This window comes from Nansenia antarctica (assembly GCF_963989245.1).
Source record: "Nansenia antarctica genome assembly, chromosome: 1".
Taxonomy (NCBI): domain Eukaryota; kingdom Metazoa; phylum Chordata; class Actinopteri; order Argentiniformes; family Microstomatidae; genus Nansenia; species Nansenia antarctica.
In genome coordinates this window covers 53,708,190-53,715,689 of record NC_137674.1, presented here as the reverse complement: position 1 = coordinate 53,715,689, position 7,500 = coordinate 53,708,190, and the positions used below count along the sequence as shown (strand labels likewise).

At 43.2% G+C, this 7,500-nt stretch overlaps 1 protein-coding gene across 1 annotated transcript in view; it reads left to right on the top strand.

Annotated features, from left to right (window-relative positions):
• The window catches only part of nbas (NBAS subunit of NRZ tethering complex), a gene marked incomplete at its 5' end in the record, with an annotated part of 211,318 nt that overhangs the window by 114,711 nt on the left and 89,107 nt on the right, over positions 1 to 7,500 (top strand).

Sequence of the window (7,500 nt, the reverse complement as noted above, 5' to 3'; positions counted from 1 at the left end):
AAGCCCTCAAACTCCACCCCCCCACCCCCCTCCCACCTCTTCTCCATCACTTTTACTGAGTTTTACCTTCGTTATTAAATCTTTTTCTCTTTTTGTGTGTGTTTTCTTCCCCTGGATGTGAGCTTGTTATCTCCTCAGCAGGGCTGTTCAGAGGCCTCCTCCTGATGAAGGAGCGTCGGGTTTCTCTGTAAAACACTGATAGAAACAAGGACGGAGAACCTCTCTCTCTCTCTTTGGCATTTTCTCTCTTTGGCATTTTATCTCTCTCTCTCTCTCTGTCTCTCTCTCTCTTTGGCATTTTATCTCCCTCCCTCCCTCTCTCGCTGTCTCTCTCTCTCTTTGGCATTTTATCTCGCTCTCTCTCTCTCTCTCTTTGGCATTTTATCTCCCTTTCTCTCTCTCGCACTCTCTCTCTCTATGTTCTCTTGTTCAGTGTCTTTCTGGTTTTCCATACGTATCTAGCTCTTTGGTGCACAATCTCACGCCTCCTCTTTCATGATGCACTGTTTAACTTCCTAACTTTATCTCTCCTTCTCCCTCTCTCTCTCTCTCCTCTCTCTCTCTCTCCTCTCTCTCTCTCCTCTCTCTCTCTCTCCTCTCTCTTTCTCCTCTCTCTCTCCTCTCTCTCTCTCTCTCCTCTCTCTCTCTCTCTCCTCTCTTTCTCTTGATCTGTATCCCTATTCCTCTCTCCCTGTCTTATCTGTTAAAAGCATACATAGAGTGTGTGATATTCAGTTTTAAAGCTGTGTGTGTGTGTGTGTGTGAGCTACATGCATAATGTTTTGCATTGCAAATGAATCAGAAACAAGATGCAGCTTCTCTACGATCTAAAGAGTGCGATGGTGGCAGTGTTTTTGCAACTATTTAAAAATATATATTTTTCACACACACAGGTGTTCCAAGCAGCACATGGGGCCTTTAAACGTATATATATATCTGAGTCACAAGGGGAACAGCCAATGGGGTGTGTCCGTTTTCCGCACGGCGTACCCCTCCAATGAGACGTCTTAAGTGAACCAGTGGTGCGGTTGTTCCTTTATCCGCGGTTGATTGAATTGCGAGTTGTAGTCCAAAGTCATACACTGTCCTGGACTACAACTCCAGTCTTCCAACACTCACATCTATGGCTTGTTTTTTATCTTGCCCCTAGCAGTGAAAGCCAATTGGAGCTGCTAATCTTTTGTCTTGCCATTGTCATTATATTCCAAACCACTAGTGAAGCTAGCCTACGCCTCTGGTACTTGGAGTTGACTGTTAGGGAGTCTCGGGGTCTTTTGACTGTGACTACAGCAGCATCCAGGCATTATAAGCCGATCCCCGCTCATTGGCGGGGTGGATGGGTTCTTATGACGCTCCCAGGTGATAGGAGGGACCCCCCCCCCCCCTCCTTGCGACACAGGTTTTCATTACGGTGACTAAAGCGCTCGTTTGCAGGAAGAGAAGAGCCGTTTAGCATAATTGCCCTGCTGCTTGTGTTTGCACAACATCACTCTGCTGTGTGTGTGTGTGTGTGTGTGTGTGTGTGTGTGTGTGTGTGTGTGTGTGTGTGTGTGTGGGGTGTGTGGGGTGTGTGGGGTGTGTGGGGTGTGTGCGGTGTGTGCGGTGTGTGTGTGTGTGTGTGCTGCGTGCTGTGTGCATAAGTCTGTGTCTGTGTGTGTGTGTGTGTGTGTGTGTGTGTGTGCTGCGTGCATACGTGTGTGTGTGTGTGTGTGTGTGTGTGTGTGTGTGTGTGCTGTGTGCATAAGTCTGTGTGTGTGTGTGTGTGTGTGTTGCGTGCATACGTGTGTGTGTGTGTGTGTGTGTGTGTGTGTGTGTTTAGCATAATTGTCGCTGTGAATGTGCAGGCACTGTATCGCAGTCTGCTGAGTAAAGAGATTGAGATTTTCACTCAACCATTTATCTTCCCCTGCAGCAGCTACTCTCTCACGGAGAGAGGTATTGATCACACACGCACATGCACACACACACGCACACACACACACACACACACACACACACACACACTCGACATCAGCATATTCTCTTTTAAAACACTCCACCTTGAGCAGTCCATCATGCAGAGAAACTGCATGGCACCTCCAGCATCACATTACAATACTGTGTCTTGCAAAACCAGAGTCATGAAACCATTACTACCAATATTAGAGACCAACTACACAGAATCTGCTGCCAGCATCAGAACTGAGGAGAGTCTGGCCGTGTTTGAAATGGCATACTAGCATACTGCCTACTACATACTCAATGAGTATGTACTACATATTGCCTACTGAATTCATAATAAGTATGCCATTGCCAGCAGACTGTTCACACTGAAGTATGCAGCTCAGTATCCCAGAATGCATTTCGCACCGGCCGACAGCAGGTATTTTAAATCAGGTTAAACCTCCATGGGCTAAAAGCTGTTGTAATTTTGGCTCTACAAGTGTTAACACGTCATTTGATTAAGTTGTAATATGTTTAACCCATAACCCATTTATATATCTGATCTGACATTTGTTTTCCACTTCTGTAGGCTAACGTTAGCTAGCTACGTTACGTTGTTGATACCTTTACTGTGGGGTTCGACAGAAACGTTGGAACAAATAGCTAAACAAGTTGTAAAATGATTTGAGGGTCAATATCTTGCCCGCGGGATGATATTTAATTACTATTAAAACCGGCCCGCAGTATTATGTGCCCGCAGCACCATAATACTACAAGTCCCAAGATGCACTGCGAGTGCATTGGCGCGCACCGAGTGCCCGCGAGCGAGCGCGACCCCGCGTCTTCTCTTCACTTCAGTACTCGTCCTGAGCAGCAGCAGCACAGTGACAGTGGAGGCCGAAACATCGCCGTTCATCTCCCTCCCCCAAAATGGCAAAAAGAAAGGTAGACGCTGAAAACAGGGGGTTTCAAGACAGGTGGGAGGCAGGCACTTGTGTGTGGAGACAGCGTGTCTGTTATGAAAGAATATAACTTAAGAAGGCACTATGAAACATCAACGAAACACACAGACAAATACAAGAATATGAACACAGACCAAAGGCTACAGAAGGTAGAAGAGTTGTATGTACACTGCGCATGAGAGTAGTTCAGTATTTTAGTCCACTGGTGCTATTGAATGTATTTCCAAGTCGCACAGAAATATATTAATTCGCAAATGCGACCAAAACAGTCGCAATGTCGAGCCCTGCCTTTTGCTCTAATGAAACGCCGAGTATGTCAGCAAGTTTGCACTAACTTTTCTAATTTTATTATAAAAGACAGTCATTGGTGAGGATCAGAGCAGCACACTGATTTGTTTTAAATGCATGCCGTTTCATTTTTGCATTTATCTTGCCATTGAGCTTTGAAGGAAAATTTGATTTAGCTGTTTACCTGTAAAAAAAAAGAAGGCAAAAAAAAAAAACGTTTTCAATTTATTACTGAAAGAGCCTTGAGAAAATATTGCAACTGATTTTATTTATGTTTTACTTAGGCTAATTTAATGATTAATGTTAAGTGCAATATAGGCTGTGTTATTGGTATTGGTTCAATATGTGCAATAATTGCGAGTTTTCATAAACATTGAACCAGCACCGCCCTCCACCTGTACCATTTTTTTTATTTTGGCCCCCTGTGTATTTGACTTTGACATGACTGAAGCTAATGGCGCTTCTCCATTGACCAGACCGGGACGGTACAGGACGGCACGCATTTGTATCTTACCCGTACCGTATTTTCAGAAATGCTTCTCCATTATACACAGACCTGCCTCCCAGAATGCATTTCGCATCGGCCAGCAGCGGGGATTTAAAATCCTCCATTTTAAATCTCCATTGGCTAAAAGCTGTAATTTTGGCTCTACAAGTGTTAACATGTCATTTTATGAAGTTTTAATTTGTTTTCAAGCGAGAAAGTAACCATATACAGTATATTAATATACAAAATGTGTCCAATATATATCTGATCTGACGTTTTTACCCCACTTCTGTTCGCTAGCTATATTACGTTGCTTAGATACCTTCACTGCGGGGTTCAACAGAAACATCGTAATATAATTGCTAAACAAGTTGTAAAATGATTAGGGGGGCCAATATCTTTAGCTAGCTAAAGTAACTAGCTTACTATATTGTGGTCTTAGCAGTTGGTAAAAGAACAGGATTAAAATAAATATATATGAGCAATAACATATTGTGGGCTTGCTACAGCAAGCACAATAACAACCAAATTGTTCTGTCTGAAGCTACAATACTGGGACCATTCGTGACTGGGCTAGGTAGGTGTATATGTGTAAGCCAAATGGCTGCAGACTCACTATGTCAGAATATATATATCTTTTTTATTGAGGATAACATTCTTAGGCTTCGGTTCCTCGACATTGCAGCAACAAGAGAAAAACTGGCAATAGTTATAGAGAGAGATATTTAAAAAAGAAAATGTGTAGCGTTGTCCTGGGCAGAGGGGATTTGGTTCCTTTTAACCATCATAGGAAACACAGTTACAGTGGGGGAAATAAGTATTGAACACATCAACATTTTGTCCAGTAAATTTCCAATGAGCATATTCAAGTGAAATTTGCACCTAACTTTGGTATTAACTCAAACAATCCAGACAAAAAAAATCTAAACATTAAAGTCCATATGTAAATAAAGTTATGTGTAATAAAGTGGAATGAAACAGTTCAATACTTGGAGAAGCCTGTGTTTGTAATGACAGCTTCAAGGCGCTTTCTGTATGAAGTAACTAAGCGCCCGCAGTATTCAGGTGTGATTTTGGTAAGGTATGGAGAGATGAGAGAGAGAAGGATGGAGGGATGAGAGAGAGAGGAATAGAGGGATGCAAGAGATGGAGGGATGCAAGAGAGAAGAATAGAGGGATGCAAGAGATGGAGGGATGCGAGAGAGAGAGAGGGAGAGAGAGAGAGAGGGATGGGGAGATGAGAGAGAGAGAGATTAATATTTCAGTCTGATCCCCTGTATATGATTGACATTCATTGACTCGTATTTTTCCTCAGTCAGAAATTACAGCTATTAGAGCAATTTTGTCATTAGGTATTGTCCATTTAAAACCGTGGGAGTGTGCTTGTGGATGGAGCTCTGTCTGTTCACTAAATGGTCCGAGTTGATTACTTCACTTTTGTGCACGTATACAAATAAATAAATACAATACAAACTTTATTGAGACAGTTTGAAGGCAAATTAAGCTTTGTCCAAAAAAACCTTCACAGACGACAAAAGTTGATTACGGTAAATGATGATTACGTCACTTAAAAAAAGTTCTGTATTCATTTATTTATTTACTTTATTAAATAATAATTACTGAGACAGTTTGAAGGATGAGGAGGCACGGAGGAAGAGGACTGAAAGTGGCCAAAAGAAAGAGTTGTACATGATGACAGGTTCCAACATTACCCGATCATGTCCGACTTGCCCCACCTCCTCTACACAGCAGTCGGGCTGCCCGATCACGTCTCTTCACAACACTGGCTCCCCGCTGGTGGAATGAGCTCCCCACGGCTGTCAGAATGGCAGAGTCACTACCCATCTTCTGTCGTAGACTGAAGACCCATCTCTTCAGGTTACATCTTAACTGCTCCTCCTGAGACATCTTCTGACCCTCACCACTACGTCTCCTAAAGACACCCGCTTTCCCCTTTACTGTGTCCCTAAGAACTTCTACTGCCCCCCTTCTACTGTTTCTCAGTTTCTCCAGTAATAAAATGAAATAAAATAAATAAATAAATAAAAACGTTTTAGCAGAAGGCGATAATAGGGAGAAGGTTTTTCCTTCTATCAGTGGCCCCGGGCCTGAGCTAGAGTACTCTTCCTGCAACGAATAGTGGACTGCTGATTCACATGCTTAGTATTCAAATGTATTGATTGTAAGTCGCTTTGGAATAAGGCGTCTGCTAAATGCCAAAAATGTCAATGTAAATCATGTCACGAGATCACAGGGTGGACTGAACCTCCCTACCCCTAGGTGGCGATGGTTCACTGTCACGCCGCTCCACTCTCCAGACCCGCCTGTTGTCCAAACCACGTGACCACTGGAGACTGTTAATATAAACAATATGAATATTGAATTAACAGTATTTAATGATTGACTTGTAATGTTAATTGAGCGTAGCGCTTGTGTTTTGCTTGTTACTAGGCTGTTACTGGTACTGGTCCGTGACCGGGCCCTGCTGTATGAATGGTGATTACCAGACGGTGATTATGCCTTTGATCTGTGTGTTAACACTCTCTCCTCCCCCACGCATTAGGAGGACATAGAGCTCATGGTTCTCATTTGGCACACACACACACACAGACGCACACACGCACACACACGCACACACACACACACGCACACACACACACACACACACACACACACACGCGCGCACACTCACTCACTGCCTCGTATAAACACATTCAGCGCCCAGTAACACAATTAGTACTAATTACCCCATAGAATGTAAAGTGCTTAGAGACCTAGAAAGGCGCGGTATAAATGCAATTCATTATGATCATTATTACCAGTGTGTGTGGGTGGGTGTGTGTGTTCGCATGTGTCTCCACCACAGTTTGTGCAGTTCTTGTGTATAGTTTCCTTTGTGCCTGTGGAGACATTGGGAGGATGGGAGGATGGGAGGAGGAGAAGCCATGGAATGGGATGTCGTCAAACAAGTGATTTGATTCCCTCATTTGAATCCCTCATCATTCTGTCCCTTACAACAAGCCTGTCCTCCCAATTTCTCCATCCACCACCTCCGTGCGTGTGTGTGTGTGTGTGTTTAAATGTTTCCAGTGTTTCCTCCAGGAATGTTTACAATGGTGGCGGGTGGCCGTGACCACGCGCACAGCGCGCGCGATTTTTTTCGCGTGCACGCGCGCTCAAAACAATGTTTTTTTTTTCTTTTTTTTTTTTCTAATCACAGCCAAAACTAGAGGATGGCCAAAAAAAATAAATAATGAATATACAGAATATAAACTTGTGACTGACAGTCACATACACACACAAAGATCATCAGCTATAATATAATACAAAGTAGGCCTACATGAGCACAAAAGCGGCTAACGTTACTGATTAACTGTTTACTGTAGTGCAGAGATATGGTAGTCGTAGGCGGCGTATCAAATGACAAAGCTAAACGTTTAATGAAGGACATGAACGATTGTCAACAACACACTCAAGCAGTAAATAGAACAGTCTAAACAACTTGGGTACTACGGACGGAACAATAGTCTCAACCTATAGTTCCGTGCGTGAATTATGTCAACCCACCACATTACAGAAGTAAAATCACAGTCAGATGGAGCATTCGGTAAACAGCTGAGTATCAGCTGAGTTAAAGAAAACAAACTCTTACCTTTGATGAGACCCACATGAGCCCTGTTTTCCCGTACTTCTCCCGTGTGTCTCTTATTGTCCAAATGTTCCCTGAATTTTAGCTGCATGTTTTTCCAGCATGTAATTCCGTTGTCAATAAAAAAATCGTCTCCCCTTCTTTTCCCCTTGACAATACTGTGTCGTTGCTAAAGTGACGGCACATAAGAA